We start from the raw sequence: 18805 nt of genomic DNA on the forward strand, positions 1-18805 counted from the left end.
GGTGTAGCAGTTGGAGATTCTCATTAGACTAAAAAAGCTTATATCCTTCTTCATATTTCTTTTTTAGAGTCACAGAGTGCGTAGTTATGGATGGGTGGGACGTGGAGTACAAGCTGCAGAGCTACTAGTTAGTTGGTTAGTTAGTTAGTTATCTTTATTTTTTTGTTACCGATGAACATCTAAAATTTTATAATTGAGCTATTTGATTATTTAATGATAGTTGTTTTATTGGATTGAATTGATTGTAATCGTTGTTTTAAATTTTTGGCATCATATAGATATTGTTCATCTTAGGTCTTACATGATCTCTAGGGCTTCGCTTTAGAGATTATGTGGCCATGTTATGTGGTCGACCTAGGTGATGGGTTCAATAAGTGACACAAAAATAACAAATAACAAAATAAAATCTATAGCCTATTTGGCATCCACTTTTATTTCTTATTTTTTTTAATAATAGAATTATAGAAATATTTAGGACTGTTGTTTTTATTTTTTATTTCTAAAAATTATTTCATTATTTCTAATAAAAAATAAAATTAAGAAAATATTTGTTTCTAATATTTTTAAAAATAAAAAGCTCTTATTTTTTATTGCCACCATTAATACTGCTTTCATCACCACCACTATTGTCTTCGTCACTACCACTGTTGGTGGTATCGCTATCACCTCCACTACCGCAATTGCTACCATCGTCACTGCCTTTACTACTTCGCCAGCGCATCTACCACCGTTGATAAATTGAGGAAGGTAGAGGGTATAGTTAAATAGCATGCAATTCATCAATCCTTTGACGCAATAAAGCATGCCGGATTTTCAACACCATGGTTGGGTCCCATAGATTAGTTTTACCACCGATGCATTTTAAGCGAGCGGAGGAATGATTGACACTAGCGAAGAAAATTTCAGTATCTTGGTTAGATACAGATACGGATTCGTAGAGCTCTCCTTCGCGGTTCCAGCTTTCCCCAAAATCCAAGAAAATTCCGGTCCGTCACCCGAAAGTCCATCCCGTCCCCTCGCACCCGGTGGGGTGAGAGTGGGGAACCTGGGGGATCTTTTCTCGGTAGATTTTGTCTTATCTTCTCATCTACCGGCACCGCTACAGCTTGGAAATCTACACCATGCGTCGCATGCTGATGACCTAATTTATGAACAGCCATGATGCAACAGGTGAGCACGGATAGAGTAGCGTAAATCAACAGATAATTAGTAAAAGAAAAGTTTGTATCCCTCCCTTCCTCCCATGTCAATCCAATTTTTATACAAGTGCTCATGGCACGTTTTCCAGTGATTGATAAGTTTTGGTAGGGTAGATAAGCCAATTCCAGTTTTCCACACCAATAAAAATTAATATAAAAATGTGCGTGGGCCCAAAATGTTGGAATTGATTGCTGCATTTTGGTTGGCTATGCCTATACGCCAATCTCGAGTATTTGTGATAAATTACATCACATTAGTGGGTGGAGAACGGAACTACCAACTGCCTGCTGCAAAAGTTTTCCTCCACCTAGGGCCTGGAACCGAGTGCCCCAAATGCTATTTGTATCACGCCCCCGGCTCGAGATCGCGAGCCGGAGGTCCGCGCCAACCGCCGTACATCTGTAGAAAACTCTTCCCACGAGCATGCAAGGCATCTTAACCAAACAACTCAATTTTATATATATATATATATATATTCAAAATAATTCAACTGAAATAAATGCAATCTTACTCCATTGACTGATCCAAATTATATAGTCTCATAATTCTAAATACGCAGCGGAATAATAAAGATAAAACATCAATTTAAATAAAGCCTAATGTAGGATAACTTGTGCTTCAGTTCTTCTAGTCGCTCTCCCATTTTAAATCCCCGATAGGTTAGTTCTCAGAATCTGTAAAACAACAAGAAATTGTATAATGAGCTAGACAGCCCAGTAAGTAATAAACACCTTAACTAGTCAATTCATATAATAACATAAAATATAAATACAAATTACGATGAATCAACATAATAACATAATCAATTCTTTTTCAAGCACAAATTCATTAAAATTCGTATTTTTCAAATATCTATATACATAATCATAAATCTGATTCGAAACAAATCATATTCATCTCATCAGCCTTTAGTTACGACCACACTTATACCCTGTGGCTAGGCCAGAAACAGAACCGCACTTATACCCTACAGAGTGGGCCAGAATACCGCACTTATACCCTGCAAAGTGGGCCAGAATACCACACTTATACCCTGTGGTGGGGCCAGTATTGCCAATGCATAACCCCCTATTGGCAGGGTCCAGAACATAGCCAGGCTGAGAGTTCTAAATTTGATGCACATCAAAATTCTTTTGTAACATAATAGATATATCATAATCCGATCTAAATATGCATATACGATGCAAAAACAGTAATATAACAATAGTCCGAAAAATATTATTCCAATTTACATATCCATTTTTCATTCAAAGCATCATCTCGTAAAATTCATAAATCATATATAAATTCATTAACAATTTATTCGATGCAAAAATAATATTATATAAATGAAGAGTCTAGAAAAGGCAGTTCTTTACTTACCTTGAACACGATCCACAACAAATCCAATTAATCTCACAAATTTCTCGCAGAACCTAATATCCAAAAATTATATTTTCTTTTAAAATTAATCATAATATATATAAAACTTAAATTTTAACATTTTTCCAGGGCCGATCCTGCAGAAGTGTCTAGCACCCCGGGTTCGGATTCGGATTTGGGTTCATACCCGTAAACCACCCTCCTCCTTTTATTTTATTATTATTATTGTTGCTGGTGGTCCAAACCGAGAACGATTGGCACAGCGGTGTGAACGGGATTCCGTCTGAGTTGCCTTGGTTGGTGTTGATTGCGCTCCACCTTCCACCGGGAAACCTGCAAGCAAGCCTCGCACCACCACTGGGGTAGTGGGGGCCCTCCGACGATCAAGTCAGAGGAGATTGGAGGAGAAGGAGAGATAATAGTAGCAAGTAGGAGAATGCTCTGGAAGTTCTTGCTTACCCCCCCTTCTTCCCCCAGCCGCATATATACCAGGCTGGGGGGTTCGTCATCGTGGGGCACGATGGAGCTGCCACTGACACGGCCGTTACAGGGCGTCGTGGGGCAGCGCTGGGTACGGACATGACAGGGCGTAGTGGAGCTCCGCCTTGTACGGCCGTTACAGGGGATCGTGGAGCAGCGCCAGATACAACCGTTGCAGGGAGTAGTGGAGCAGGAGGCTGCGGCGTGCCTCTGGGGAATAGCCTGTCGTTGTCGAGAGATGTCCGACTCGGGGTCGGGCTGCGGAGACGAAGATGTCCGACTCGGGGTCAGATTGCTGGATCAAGGGGCTGCCGACTCGAGGTCGGGCTGCGGAGCCGAAGATGTCCGACTCGGGGTCGGATTGCTGGATCAAGGGGCAGCCGACTCGGGGTCGGGCTGCGGAGCCGAAGATGTCCGACTCGGGGTCGGATTGCTGGATCAAGGGGCTGCCGTAGTCTTCCTGGGCGCGCGTGCCGGTCACGTGGGGCATGGTGGCTAAGTTCCCCCGTAACAGTAGCCCCCCACTTTCGAGCCTGGAACCAGAAGGGGAACGGGTGAAGGGAGTGATGCTTCGTGATTGCCGCTATCCCTCGGAGAGGCGCGCGCGCTTCGAGCTCCCCGCCTTCTTTATGGCGTATGGCGGTTGTTGCTGACCTGGCAGTCTGAGGATTTCGGCGGACATCCTTCCTTAATGGCGTCGATTCGCCTTTGGGGCGCGAGCGACCCTTCGGCAGCCAGGCGTCCTCTGGCGTCACCCACCTTTCCGCCTATTTAACCGGGGGCCCTCCTCCGTCCGCCTTTCTCTTTACAGACATCTCCGAGTTTCTCCTTTGCGCTGCCGTCATTGCCGTCGGACTGTTCGCTTGCTCCTCCTTTGACGCTCTCGGAGCCGTTCTTCCTTTTCTTCCGGTGAGTTGCCCCATTCTTCAATTTAAGGCTCTTCATACTTTCTCCTTTTGTATTAGGGTACTCCAGTCGTTCCGGTCCTTTCCCCCTTCTTGACCCCGTCCTGACCGTAGATTCACTGGCCATTAGGGATGGGCGAAGTGAGAGCAGACCGCATTAAGTCGGAGCTGGTCGCTGAAGACCTAGATAGGTTCGTGGCTCGATACCACCTTCCCGAGGCCTGCAATGTTACGCTCCCGGGGCCTGAGGAGAGGATGTCCCATCCTCCTCCAGGGAAGGTCGCCATCAATGAGGGCATTCTTCAGGCCGGGTTTCGCTTTCCCCCCTCGGACTTAGTCGTTCAGGTGCTTCGGGGTTTAAGAGTGGCGCCGACGCAACTGGTGCCGAACTCATGGCGCGCCCTGACGGCCTTTCAGGTTCTCTGCTGCATGCACGAGGTTCCCGCCACCCTAAATGTCTTTTGGGAATGCTACGGCCTGAGCGGCCACCCCCAGGACAAAGGGTGGTGGTGCTTTGCGGCGCGGCGAGGGTGCGGCCTCGTCAAGGAGGCTCCTACCTCCATTCACGGCTGGAAGGGGCGCTTCTTTTTCGTTGACGCAGATCCCTCTTGGGGAATCAGGGCTACCTGGGAGACGCCGATGAAGTCCCCGATTGGCCTATCGAGGTTGTCGAGGGAGGAATCCGATGGCGTCGCCGTCTTGAAGGGGTTGGTTGCCGAGGGCCGGCTCCCCCCGGTGGCTCGCCTTATTTCCGAGGATACCTTGGTGAACGTCGGTCTGAGCTCGGTCCCCGCTGACCGTGAGCCCGCCACCATTTCTTTTTTAGCTCTTTTCTCCTATTTCGTTTCTTCTTTCCTTCAGTTTCTCAGCCTCCGACCATCTCGTCCTTTTTGCAGAGATCGACGACATCATGCGGTCGGACAAGGCAACGGCTGTCGGTAGGACGTCCCTACTGGAAGCGGTCCGGAGGAAGAAACGAGCTCCTCCGAGCGGAGCCCCTCCGGCGAAGAAGTCCCGCCGGCAGGCGACTCCGACGCCGACAGACGGGTCCGGACCCACCGATCAGGGGGACGCCGCGGGCGCGGACCGGCAGTTGACGCTATATCAGCCCTCCGATGCTGAGACTACCGTTTCTCCGGAGGCATCACCCGGGCGCGCCCGAGATGGACGGGTCGGACGTGATCGGTCCCCAGCCCAGCCTTCGACTCGGTCGGCTCCGGATGATACGAGGAGGGACGCGCCGAGGCCCCGGCCGAGCGGGACCCTGTCAATTCCAGGGCGGTCCCCGCCCCGAGCATGGTCAGCATGACTCTTCCCCAAGCGATGGGTAAGGGTAAGGCTGCAGAACCATCGTCCGACTCCGGGGAGAAGTCGGGGTCGGCCTTCACTTTCGCCGGCGCCCGAAACCTCATCGAGACGGTGCTGCTGGAGAAGGACCGCAGGCGGGTCCGGGAGATGAGGGTCCCTGACGTTGGGGCTGCCAGCTGCGTCTGTCTCATGTCGGTGAGTGTTCTTTTGGTCGCTTTCATCATTTATAGGCTCTGTTGATCCCCGCCTGACGCCCTCGTTTTTCCTATCTCTTAGCTCGCCCAGTACATGATCCGCCTGGAGGAGTGCTACGAGGAACAGGCGAGGCTTCTGGCGAGGGCCGAGAGCCAACTGAAGGCAGTAGAGGAGGGAGGTCAGGCTGCGGCGGGGAGGACGACCAGGGACCTCGAGATGAGGCTCCAGGTGGCCGAAGAGCGGGCACTCGGCTTCGTCACCCTCGAGAAGCAACTGTTGGAGGCTCAGGAGCAACTCAAGGTCGCCTCGGGTCTCGAGGGCGAGATCAAGAAGGCGGAGGAGCGGGCCGAGAAGCAGTCCCGGAAGGCTGCCGACTACCGGGAGAGGTGGGAGAAGGCCCAGCGGTCAGCCGACAACGCCCGCAACCGAACCCGGTCTCTTGAAGCCAAGCTGGGCGAATTGGAGTCGGCCTTGGAGAAGTCCCGCGCGAGCGACCAGGAGCTTCATTCGCGCCTGGAGGAGGCTGAGGCTGCTCGCATTGCTGCCGAGGCGAAGCACAAGGAGGCTCAGGCTGATCTGCTGAGGGTCTCCTCCGAGGCGGATGACCGGATTGTGGCGAAGGTCTTGGAGGCGAAAGCTCAGATTATGGAGCGGGCAGAGGCGGCGCTGGCCGAGAAGAGTGCGGAGATCGGGCGTCAGGCGGTACAGGCTTATCGTCAGTCCGCCGAGTTCACTCGTGATATGTCGGAGGCGGTACAGGCCTATCGTCAGTCTGACGAGTTCGTCCGTGACATGTCGGACGCGGGGTCCGACTCCTTTGTCTTAGGCTTCGAGGAAGGCCTGGCAAGGGTGTCGGCTAAGTACCCCGAAATTGACCTGAGTGGGATCTCCCTTCTCGACTTCCCTTCGGCGCCATTGCCTGCTGATTCTCCAACCGTCTCCCTACCCCTTGCGGACGTGCCGGGCGTTCCCGACTCGGGGGTTCCTCCAAGCTGACCCTCTGTACTTTTCTTTGTGCGTTGGCGTTTTGCCAAGTTGTATGGGTCTCGGCCCTGAAACAATGAAAGTTAATGCAAATAGAGTTTCTTCATTTCACTTTCGTCCTTCTTCTTTTTAACTCTTGGTAGCGTCTCGCTGACTCCCGACTCCTGAAATTCTTCTGGCGCTAGGCCAGGTATCTGAGGGTTAGGCCTCAGGGAATTCTTCCGGCGCTAAGCCAGGCATCCGAGGGTTAGGCCTCAGGAACTTCTTCCGGCGCTAAGCCGGGCATCCGAGGGTTAGGCCTCAGGAAATTCTTCCGGCACTAAGCCAGGCATCCGAGGGTTATGCCTCAGGAAATTCTTCCGGCACTAGGCCAGGCATCCGAGGGTTATGCCTCAGGAAATTCTTCCGGCACTAGGCCAGGCATCCGAGGGTTAGGCCTCAGGAAATTCTTCCGGCACTAAGCCAGGCATCCGAGGGTTAGGCCTCAGAAAATTCTTCCGGCGCTAGGCCAGGCATCCGAGGGTTAGGCCTCAGGAACTTCTTCCGGCGCTAAGCCAGGCATCCGAGGGTTAGGCCTCAGGAACTTCTTCCGGCGCTAAGCCAGGCATCCGAGGGTTAGGCCTCAGGAAATTCTTCCGGCACTAGGCCAGGCATCCGAGGGTTAGGCCTCAGGAAATTCTTCCGGCACTAGGCCAGGCATCCGAGGGTTAGGCCTCAGGAACTTCTTCCGGCGCTAAGCCAGGCATCCGAGGGTTAGGCCTCAGGAAATTCTTCCGGCACTAGGCCAGGCATCCGAGGGTTAGGCCTCAGAAAATTCTTCCGGCGCTAGGCCAGGCATCCAAGGGTTAGGCCTCAGGAACTTCTTCCGGCGCTAAGCCAGGCATCCGAGGGTTAGGCCTCAGAAAATTCTTCCGGCGCTAGGCCAGGCATCCGAGGGTTAGGCCTCGGGAACTTCTTTCGGCGCTAGGCCAGGCATCCGAGGGTTAGGCTTCAGGAAATTCCGCTCGTTGGTCGGCCAAGGCTGGCGCAAGCCGAGGCGACCGGTCGGGGCTTCAGGCTAGTCTGCTCCCGGGATGATCATCGGGTTAGCCTGGCATCCGAGGGCCAAGCCTCAGGAGATTCCGCTCGTTGGTCGGCCAAGGCTGGCGCAAGCCGAGGCGACCGGTCGGGGCTTCAGGCTAGTCTGCTCCCGGGATGATCATCGGGTTAGCCTGGCATCCGAGGGCCGAGCCTCGGAAAATTCCGCTCGTTGGTCGGCCAAGGCTGGCACAAGCCGAGGCGACCGGTCGGGGCTTCAGGCTAGTCTGCTCCCGGGATGATCATCGGGTTAGCCTGGCATCCGAGGGCCGAGCCTCGAGAAATTCCGCTCGTTGGTCGGCCAAGGCTGGCGCAAGCCGAGGCGACCGGTCGGGGCTTCAGGCTAGTCTGCTCCCGGGATGATCATCGGGTTAGCCTGGCATCCGAGGGCCGAGCCTCGGAAAATTCCGCTCGTTGGTCGGCCAAGGCTGGCGCAAGCCGAGGCGACCGGTCGGGGCTTCAGGCTAGTCTGCTCCCGGGATGATCATCGGGTTAGCCTGGCATCCGAGGGCCGAGCCTCGGGAAATTCCGCTCGTTGGTCGGCCAAGGCTGGCGCAAGCCGAGGCGACCGGTCGGGGCTTCAGGCTAGTCTGCTCCCGGGATGATCATCGGGTTAGCCTGGCATCCGAGGGCCGAGCCTCGGGAAATTCCGCTCGTTGGTCGGCCAAGGCTGGCGCAAGCCGAGGCGACCGGTCGGGGCTTCAGGCTAGTCTGCTCCCGAGATGATCATCGGGTTAGCCTGGCATCCGAGGGCCGAGCCTCGGGAAATTCCGCTCGCTGGTCGTGCGCCTGTCGCTTGCCGCCCGACGAGATTTCTCCGTGGCCAGCTGCGATCGTGTTTCTCCTCCTCTCCAAGCGTTGCCTGGGGAACACCAGATGGGCATTAAATGCTAATTGAGGGGTTACCTGGGAAATCGGATTGCCAGTTGCTGCTTGCGAGGAGTGTCAGTTAAGCGGCCGCGATACGCGCGTTCTTCGAGGCGGATGCGGCCTGGGCGCGAGCGGAGATACGTGGACCTAGGGGTACAGGCCACCCGGAGTGTCCTGCACAAAGAATGCGATTAAGGAGAATGACGCTTAGGAAATCGCGGGAAGATACGCCTCGAGAGCCGGATCGGCTCCGGATTCAATGCGCCCGCATTTATTGGAGCCACCCGCATCGGAACGACCGGGGGGCCGCAGTTTGGCTATAAATATAGGTGCAGGTGCGATGGAGCCTGCCAAGCCGGAGCTGTTCAGATTGCCATGGATCGTGGGCCTCCTCTCCGGCGCATGGTTGAGAGACCCCTATCGAAGGAACGGGAGGCGCGCCCTTCGCGACTTCCGCCAACTAGCCGTTTCATCTGGGATCAACAAGGAGTCTCCCCGGCGGAACTCCGCTCTAGGCGTTTCATCCGGGATCACGTCTCCCCTCCTTGAAGTTCAGCCTCCCGATTGAGCTCCGCACCAGACGCTTGATCCGGGACCGCGCCTCCATATGCTCTTCTCCCTTGTATTCCTTCTCTCCCCTAACACTGGAGAGGACCGGAATATCCCTTGGAGGTGGCGTTCCCCTGGAGGCAGCGGGAGCTTCTTCTGCGGCGGCTCCTCGTCTTTTTCGTGAGGCGTGGATTGCGCCTCTGGGTAGGAGCAGTGTGGACTTCTCCTTCGTCCACTTCTTCTTCATCCGCGCCGGCTCTTCGTCTTTTTCGTGAGACGCCGATGGCGCCTCCGGTTGGAAGCACCCACTTCCGGCGGGATTGCAGCCGCTTCGGATGGAGGTTTTGGGATCCCAGATCTTCAGCTCCTCGGAGTCTCCACCTCTTCTTTACTTTCTTTACACCCTAATTCCCCTCTGGGAATTCCTTGTAATCACACGAGCACGCCATTGTAACCAGAAATTATTGAAATGAAAAGTGTTATACATTTTTGAACTGTCTTTCTGGCATTGTCGTTCTACTGGTAATACATCCGCAGGTTAGCGGAATTCCAGCTCCTTGGAATTTCTCGACCATCTAGGGCCTCCAACTGGTAGGAGCCAGGTCGGTTTACCCAGCGAACCCTATACGGGCCTTCCCAATTTGGCGCTAGCTTCCCACCTTCCGCAGGTTGAGATGCTTTAGCTCGCCTTAGCACCAGATCTCCGATTCTGAAAAGCTTCGGTCGGACCTTGGAGTTGTAATATCGGGCCACCCTCCGCTGATACATCGCCATCCAAACCTGCGCCATTTCCCTCGCTTCTTCCAAGAGATCCAGGTTCCCTCGGAGTTGCTCCGAATTGGCTTCGGGTCGGTGCGCGGCCACCCGAGGTGAGGGGAGTCCGAGCTCCACGGGGACAACGGCTTCCGTGCCATAGGTTAGGCTGAAAGGCGTCTCCCCGGTAGGGGTCCGATACGCCCAAAGGACATTCTCGAGTTCTTCGACCCAAGCTTGCCCCGTCCGACCGATTCGCGCTTTGATTCCTTGGAGGATTGTCCGATTTGTGACCTCGGCCTCGCCGTTGGTTTGGGGATGCGACACAGATGTGAACCGATGCTCGATCCCGAACTCCTCGCAGAAGTCACGGAAATGCTTGTTGTCGAACTGTCGACCATTATTCGAGATGAGGACCCGAGGTACCTCAAATCGGACAATGATGTTCTTCTTCACGAACTTCCGGACTTGCGCCTCCGTGATAGTGGCCAGCGGCTCTGCCTCCACCCACTTGGTGAAGTAGTCGATTGCAACAATCAAAAATTTCCGCTGAGCTGAAGCGACGGGGAATGGTCCGAGGATATCCATTCCCCACTGGGCGAAGGGCCAGGGTGCAGTGATTGGTGCCAAGGGGACAGAAGGGACTCTCTGGACGTTGGCGTGGCGCTGGCAGGCGTCGCATTTCTGTACATGATCCTTTGAGTCCTCCAACAAGGTAGGCCAATAATAGCCTTGCCTCATGATCTTGTGCGCCAAGGACCTAGCCCCCAAGTGTGATCCGCAAACGCCTTTGTGGACTTCGCCGAGGACGTAGGCCGCTTCCGAGGAGCGGAGGCACTTTAAGAGGGGGGCGGTGAACGAGGTCCGATACAGCCCCCCTTCATAGAGTACGTAGTGGGCGGACTTCATAACAAGTCGCCGAGCTTGATCTTCGTCTTCAGGGAGGATCCCTTCGGCGAGGTAGGCGACAAGCGGGTCCATCCAAGACGGCTCCGGATCAATCGCCATCACCGCTCCAGCCTCGCCGATGCTCGGGGCATCCAGGGTCTCCAGGTAGATCGCCCTCGACAAGTTGTGCGCGTCTGCGCCCACTAAGCGGGACAACCTGTCGACCCTGGCATTTTCACTTCTTGGGACCTGCTGGATGTCGACACTGCCGAGGTCGGGAATGAGTGCTTGCACCTTCCGGACGTAATTCTGCATGGCCGGGTTCCGGGCCTCGAACTCCCCACGGACCTGCCCGACCACCAGCTGGGAGTCGGTGAAGACCTTTAGGCGCCGGATGCCGAGCTCCTTGGTGAGTTTGAGTCCCGTGACTAGGGCCTCGTACTCCGCCTCGTTGTTGGTCACTGGAAATCCGAACCTCAAGGCATACTCGGCTATCACTCCATCAGGACTGGTAAGGACCAGCCCGGCCCCTCCACCTTCGGGGTTCGACGACCCATCGATGTGAAGCGTCCAAATCGGGAGGTCGAGACTGGGTGTTTCCGGCGACCTAGGTTCCGCCTCCTGCACCGTGCACTCAGCGAGGAAATCCGCGAGCACCTGGGCCTTGATGGCGGGTCGGGGCTGGTAGCGGATGTCGAACTCACCAAGTTCTACTGCCCACTTCACCAGCCGTCCCGCATTCTCAGGATTGCTGAGGATCTGCCGCAGCGGTTGATCGGTCAAGAGGGTGACAGAATGGGCCTGAAAATAGGGGCGAAGCCTCCTGGTCGCGGTCAGCAGCGCGAAGGCGATCTTTTCAGCCTTCGTATACCGCGTCTCGGCATCCCGTAGGACCCGGCTGATGTAGTACACAGGCTTCTGGAGCTTTGCCTCTTCCCGAACCAGTACCGCACTGACTGCGGTTGGGGAGACCGCCAGATAGAGGTAGAGCATCTCCCCTTCTTGCGGCTTGGACAGCAGGGGAGGAGACGCCAAGTATTCCTTGAGCTGGTCGAATGCTGCTTGACATTCGGCCGTCCAGAGGAAGTCTTTTGGGCGTTTCAACACCTTGAAGAAAGGTTGGTAGCGTTCGGCCGATTTTGCCACAAATCGTCCGAGCGCGGCGACCCTCCCAGCGAGCTCCTGAACCCCCTTCACTTTGGTCGGAGGGGACATATCTTGGATGGCCTTGATTTTGTCCGGGTTGGCTTCGATCCCCCGCTGGTTGACAATGAAACCGAGGAACCTCCCGGCCGAAGCGCCAAAGGCGCACTTCGCTGGGTTCAGCTTCATGCGAAACTTCCGCAAGGTGGCGAAAGTCTCCTCCAGATCTGCGATGTGCTGGTCTGCACGGCGGCTCTTCACCAGCATATCGTCCACGTACACCTCCATGTTTCGGCCGATTTGCTCTTTGAAGATTTTGTTGACGAGGCGCTGGTAAGTGGCGCCAGCATTCTTTAGACCGAAGGGCATTACCTTGTAACAGTACAGCCCCCGGTCTGTTATAAAGGCAGTTTTCTCCTCGTCCTGTGGAGCCATCATTATCTGGTTGTAGCCGGAGAAGGCGTCCATGAAAGACAGCAGCTGATACCCGGAAGTCGCGTCGACTAGTTGGTCTATCCGCGGAAGCGGAAAGCTATCCTTGGGACACGCCTTGTTCAGGTCGGTGTAGTCGACGCACATCCTCCACTTTCCGCTCGCCTTCCGGACAAGTACGACATTCGCCAGCCATTCGGGGTAGCTGACCTCCCTTATGAATCCTGCCTCCAAGAGCTTGTCTACCTCCTGGTCGACCACTCGGATCCGATCCGGGGCACAGTGTCTCTTCTTCTGTTTTACCGGTCGGTGGGTCGGGTCGACGTTGAGGGCGTGAGAAATGACCTCCGGGTCGATTCCAGGTACATCGGCCGCCGACCAGGCAAACACATCGACATTGGCTCGGAGGAATTCCACCAACCGGGCCCGAGCTCCCAGGTCGAGATTGGCGCCGACCCGGATCGTCCTGTCCGGGCGACCCTCCTCGAGGGGAACTTCGATCACACCCTCGGCCGGCTCCCCGTGCCGCAAGGCCACCTTGTCTCTGGCGTCGAGGGACTCGACGCTTAAGGCTTCTACGGGCTTCTTCCCTTTGAGAATTGCTAGGAAACATTGCCTTGCGGTCGGTTGGTCACCTCGGACCTCTCCAATCCCGACCGCCGTGGGGAACCGCATGAGCAAGTGGTACGTAGAGACCACCGCGCGAAGGGCGTTCAGTCCGGGTCGTCCGAGGATAGCGTTGTAGGCCGAGGGAACACGGACGACCAAGAACCCGAGCCGCACCGTGGCTTCTGCGGGTGCAACGCCCGCAGTCACAGGCAGCTCAACGACACCTTCGGCCGAGATAGCGTCACCAGTGAATCCTATGAGGGGGGTGGATGTTTTGTGCAACAATTGTCTGGACAAGCCCATCTTTTGGAAGGCCTCGTAAAACAAAATATCAGCTGAGCTTCCACTATCCACAAGAACACGCCTTACATCATAGTTTGCCATAGTGAGGGAGATCACCATGGCGTCATCGTGGGGGGTCTGAACCCCCTTTACATCTTCATCACAAAAAGTGATTACATTACCGACCCTCTGCCTCTTTGCGACGGCTGCCCCTGACGCTTCAGTCGAGCCCCCTGCGTTCCTCTCGGGCCGGGGGCAGCCCCCAGTGATAGTGTGGATCACGCCCGCGACGGGTCGATTCTGCTCCCGAGGCTCCTGAGGGGCCGGGTCGGCCGGACGCGGGTCTGCGGGGGGACGTCGGTCGTTCACATATCGACCGAGACGCCCTCGGCGGATGAGAGCCTCGATCTCGTCCCGAAGCTGGAAGCAGTCTTCGGTGTCGTGGCCGTGGTCCCGGTGGTACTCACAGTACGCCCGAGAGGGCCTCCTCCCAGGAATCCTCTTCATCTGTCTCGGGACCGGGAGGTCCTCCCGCCCCTTGATTTCCATGAGGATCTGGGCCCGGGGAGTCAGGAGAGGAGTGTACCGGTTGAAACGTCGGGGCGGAGAACGAGGGCGTAGGGCGCCGTGGTTCCTCGCCGGCGACAGGCTTCTGCGCCGACGTTGAGGCATCGGGCTCCTCCTCTGGTGTGCCTCTTTTCGCCTTTTCTTCCCGAGCTTTGGAGGGATCTCGGCGGCCTCCTTGCTCCGGTGGGCGGCCGCTTCCTCGGCGTCCGCATACTGGTTCGCCCGGGACAACAGCTCCGGGAAGCTCCGCGGCAGGCGTTTGTCCAGGGAGAAGGTGAGTCTGCCCTTTCGGAAGCCACGCTTCAGGGCTGAAAGAGCCACCTCCTGGCTCAGGTTCCGGACTTCCAGCGTAGCCTTGTTGAAGCGGGTAAGATAATCCCGCAAGCTTTCTCCCTCGTTTTGCCGGACATCAAAGAGGGAGTCGGAGACCAGTCACCGCCGGCTACTGACGGCGAAATGGGTGATGAAGAGGCGAGTAAACTGGTCGAAGGACTGGATTGAGTTAGCCTCCAAGCCGGCGAACCACGCCCTTGCCGGGCCACGGAGGGTCGCCGGGAAGGCCTTGCAGAGGAGAGGATCTGATGCTCCGTGGAGGAGCATAAGGGTCCTGAAACTCTCGACGTGATCCCGCGGGTCCGCCGCCCCGTCATAGGGCTCGATCGCCGGCATTTTAAACCCCGGCGGATTCGGGGTCCGCAGGATCCTCGAGGCAAGCGCCGGCTGGAAGGAGATCTCCAAGTCGGCGAAGGGATCTTTGGAGTGGCCCTTCAGGACTTGGAGTTGTCGGTGGAGATCGTCCACCCGCCGGTCCAGGGAGCGCGACCGATGGGTGGGAGACAAGGAGCACCGAGAGGGGGACCGACTGGAGCGCGGGTTCCTTGAGGACTGGGGGGTCTGGGAACGCGCCCGGGCCCGCCTTTCGTACCCCGCGCAGCTCCGATGGGAAGGTCCCGGCAGAATGGACCGTGCTCGAGAATCTTCCTCGCGCCGGCGCTCCTCCCCATGGGAGAGGAAGGAGCGCGGGTTGAGGAGGACAGGTGAGCGCTCAGGGAGTAGCGGCTCCTGGGCCCGCTGCGGCGCCCGAGACATCACACCCTGCAGGTTCTGCACTGCCTCCGCGAGGGTGCGAACCTGCTGGGCTAACTGGTCGAACTGAGCGGCTTCGACCATCTGAATGGGAGGTGGAGCGGTGGAGTGTTGCTGAGAATGTGTTGGAGACGCAGCGGCCTCCCGGCCGGAGGCGCGAGAGGCCCCGCGACCGGAGGCATTGGAAGCTCCACGACCACCTCGCCGTGCCATTACGATCGCTATAAGATTCGGCCCTTCCTCTAGCGCCAACTGTTGCTGGTGGTCCAAACCGAGAACGATTGGCACAGCGGTGTGAACGGGATTCCGTCTGAGTTGCCTTGGTTGGTGTTGATTGCGCTCCACCTTTCACCGGGAAACCTGCAAGCAAGCCTCGCACCACCACTGGGGTAGTGGGGGCCCTCCGACGATCAAGTCAGAGGAGATTGGAGGAGAAGGAGAGATAATAGTAGCAAGTAGGAGAATGCTCTGGAAGTTCTTGCTTACCCCCCCTTCTTCCCCCAGCCGCATATATACCAGGCTGGGGGGTCTTTCAGGGGGGTTCGTCATCGTGGGGCACGATGGAGCTGCCACTGACACGGCCGTTACAGGGCGTCGTGGGGCAGCGCTGGGTACGGACATGACAAGGCGTAGTGGAGCTCCGCCTTGTACGGCCGTTACAGGGGATCGTGGAGCAGCGCCAGATACAACCGTTGCAGGGAGTAGTGGAGCAGGAGGCTGCGGCGTGCCTCTGGGGAATAGCCTGTCGTTGTCGAGAGATGTCCGACTCGGGGTCGGGCTGCGGAGACGAAGATGTCCGACTCGGGGTCGGATTGCTGGATCAAGGGGCTGCCGACTCGGGGTCGGGCTGCGGAGCCGAAGATGTCCGACTCGGGGTCGGATTGCTGGATCAAGGGGCAGCCGACTCGGGGTCGGGCTGCGGAGCCGAAGATGTCCGACTCGGGGTCGGATTGCTGGATCAAGGGGCTGCCGTAGTCTTCCTGGGCGCGCGTGCCGGTCACGTGGGGCATGGTGGCTAAGTTCCCCCGTAACAATTATTATTATTATTATTATTATTATTATTATTTTCTTTCTTTCTTTCTTTCTTTTTCTTTTCTTTTCTTTTTTTTCCTTCTCTTTTCTTTTCTTTCCTTTCATTTTCTTTTTCCTTCTCCTAACGAAGCTTCCTCTCCTTTCTTTTTTTTTCTTCTTCTTCTTTTTCTCTTCCCCTCTTCTCCTAACGACCATGGAGGGGAAGACGCGACCCCATGCCGAGGCTCGGAAGGGGTGGCGGCCAGAGGCCGGCGGTGCTGGCGGCGCCTGCGGCCGGTCGGCGGTGCCCGCGACTTGCGGTGGTCGGCCTTCTCTCCGTCCCATGGAGAAGAGAAGGCTCGGAAGGGCGGCAACTGACCCTCTCATCTTCCCATGGAGGAGAGAGAGAGATCTTAAGAGAGGAAGAGCTCGCGGCGGCGATCCGCAGCGTCGGCGGTGCTCGCGGCCGCACACGGGTAAGTCTCCTCTTCCCTCTCTTCTTCTTTCTTTTTTTCTTTCTTTCTTTCTTTCTTTTTTTATCAAATGGTTTAACAGAGAGATGAAGTTAGGAACCTTACCTCAGCCCCGGCGAAGATCCGGCTGCTTTCTTCTTCTCCGGCGGCAAACGGAGGAGGAAAGGATCGTCCGTGCTGTAGCTGCTCGGCTCTCTCTCTCTCTCTCTCTCCCTCTCTCTCTCTCTCTCGGCCGGCAGCCCAAGGAAGAAGGATCCCCCTTCTCCCTCTTCTTGGTGTGGCGGCTCTCCTCGGTGGCCTCAAGGAGAAGGAGAGGAAGCCCTAAAAACAGGGCTTCCTTCTTCTTCGGGATGGAAGGAATTCCATCCCGTTAACGCACGTGAGGCCACGGTTTGGGACTGGGCCGGTCAAATGGACCGGGCCTAGTTCCAGGGTCTCACATTCCCCCCTCCTAAAAAAAATTTCGTCCACGAAATTTTCGTACATGCAATTCAAGAGTAGGAAATACTTCTTTCAAATCAAGTCATAACACTTTTTAAATCAAAGTAATCTTGTCTGACCAATGTCAACTAATTCCATTCACCACACTTCCTCTGCACATACTGATTTAACCCTCAACATACTCGTGTCAAGTCTAGATTTTTTTTTTTTTAGAATTACTTACTTATTAGTACATTCATTATTATGTCTTAATCCATGTGAACACTTTCGAAATTTAAAAGTTCATATTCTTCTTTTGACAATTAATCAAAAATGTTATGTAACTATTAATCTTTTCTAGCAGTATAATGAGTTGTCTAACAAAGAGTAGTGGGTATGGTTAGACAATAAATAGAAATAAATATTGGCACTAGATTAATACCTGTCGTCAACACATCAGAAGCCTGTGCATCTTGCTGTGTAAGTGCAAATACTCTTCCTTGAGTCTTTGGCCCCTGGCTTCCTTCCATTGCCTAAGTAGATCTATTCTCGTTTCTTTGTGGGCAGTCTGCAATTTTATGACCTATTTTACCACATCTAAAACAGGCATCGGTGTTCCAATGGCAATCCTTGTCAGCATGAGCCCTACCACATCTAGAACATTTATTGATATTCATCTGCTTAAGGTTGTCACTCATGGATTTCTTGTTTGAACTTTCGGCATTTTCATTGCTCTGCCCTGAAATTCATTTGTCCTGTTTCTCTTCTTTTGATTTCTTTCCCTTTCCAACCGTTCATCAATAACTTCCCTTTCAATTATTAAAGCCTTATTTACCACAGCTGCATAGGTAGTCAATTCATAAGGTACCACTTATTTTCTAATTTCAGTCTTTAGTCCCATCTCAAATTTATGCGTTCGATCTAGTTCATCTTCGACTAACTTTGGAACAAATTTGGCTAGCTTGGTAAATTTGGCTTCATATTCTGCAACACTCATATTTCTTTGCTTTAGGTGAATAAGCTCCTGCTCTTTCTGCGTCCTTACACTCCGAGAAAAATACTTATCATAAAATGCTCTTTGAAATCTTTCCCAAGTGAGTGGCTCCCTATCCTGCTCATATTTATGTTCCAACATCTGCCACCAGTTGAATGCCTCACCTTGCATCATGTATGATGCAAACAAAATTTTTTCATCATCCTGGCATCTCAAGATAGCAAATGCTTTTTCTATCTCTGTAAGCTAATTGTCTGCTTCCAACGGTTCTGTAGTCCTCTTGAAAGCTGGAGGGGCCAGCCTCTAAAATTCAGCTATACTGCTACGCTGTTCACACTGTTCCCCTCGTCCTTGCTGTGGTTGTGTCTGGGGCAACTGCGCTTGTTGTTGAAGCAACTGCTGTTGCATCTGCATAAGGCCCACTATGGTCTGCATAACCTGGCCTAGGCCCAGTTCTTGTTGTCCTGTCTGAGTATCACTAGCAAGATTGACGACTCTCTCCTACTGAGGGATGTTACCAACTTGTTGGGGTGTGCTGTCATTTTGCGGGTTGGGTGCCTTATTAGTAGCTCTGCAAGTAGTCTTTCTCATCCGACGTGGAGGCATCCTGACCTATGTCTATTAGATAGCAGCATGCCAATAATAAGCTTACCAGTTCCTTACAAGTATATAGAATGGTTGCTACAATCATCATAAACTAACGTCCCAATGTCCCTAGTGTCTACCCGTCTACACTCATGTCATGTCAGATTTTCTTATCTCATAATTTATCCAATCTGGCTCTGATACCATAAAAGTTGTCACGCCCCCGGCTCGAGATCACGAGCCGGGGGTCCGCGCCAACCGCCGCACACCCGTAGGAAACTCTCCCCACGAGCATGCAAGGCATCTTAACCAAACATCTCAATTATATATATATATATATCTAAAATAATTCAACTAAAATAAATGCAATCTTACTCCATTGACTGACCCAAATTATATAGTCTCACAATTCTAAATACGCAGCGGAATAATAAAGATAAAACATCAATTTAAATAAAGCCTAATCTAGGATAACTTGTGCTTCAGTTCTTCTAGTCGCTCTCTCATTTTAAATCCCCGATAGGTTAGTTCTCAGAATCTGTAAAACAACAAGAAATTGTATGATGAGCTAGACAGCCCAGTAAGTAATAAACACCTTAATTAGTCAATTTATATAATAACATAAAATATAA

General features: G+C 53.9%; 1 protein-coding gene across 2 annotated transcripts in view; it reads right to left on the reverse strand.

The window, feature by feature from the left end:
- Positions 1 to 1413: 1413 nt before the first annotated feature.
- Positions 1414 to 18805, reverse strand: part of LOC148699820 (uncharacterized) — a 29938-nt gene continuing 12546 nt past the window's right edge. The window contains exon 2 of one of the 2 annotated variants that reach the window (XM_089927580.1): positions 1414 to 1874. The gene's annotated coding sequence lies outside the window, so the exon portion shown is untranslated. Of the gene's footprint in view, positions 1875 to 18553; positions 18712 to 18805 lie in introns of those variants that run through there. The other variant, XM_089927581.1, reaches the window with a different exon arrangement.

Source organism: Phoenix dactylifera, chromosome 15, assembly GCF_051530095.1.
Source record: "Phoenix dactylifera cultivar Ajwa chromosome 15, Ajwa_hap1_PhDact_Kaust_v1.1, whole genome shotgun sequence".
NCBI classification, from domain to species: Eukaryota; Viridiplantae; Streptophyta; class Magnoliopsida; order Arecales; family Arecaceae; genus Phoenix; species Phoenix dactylifera.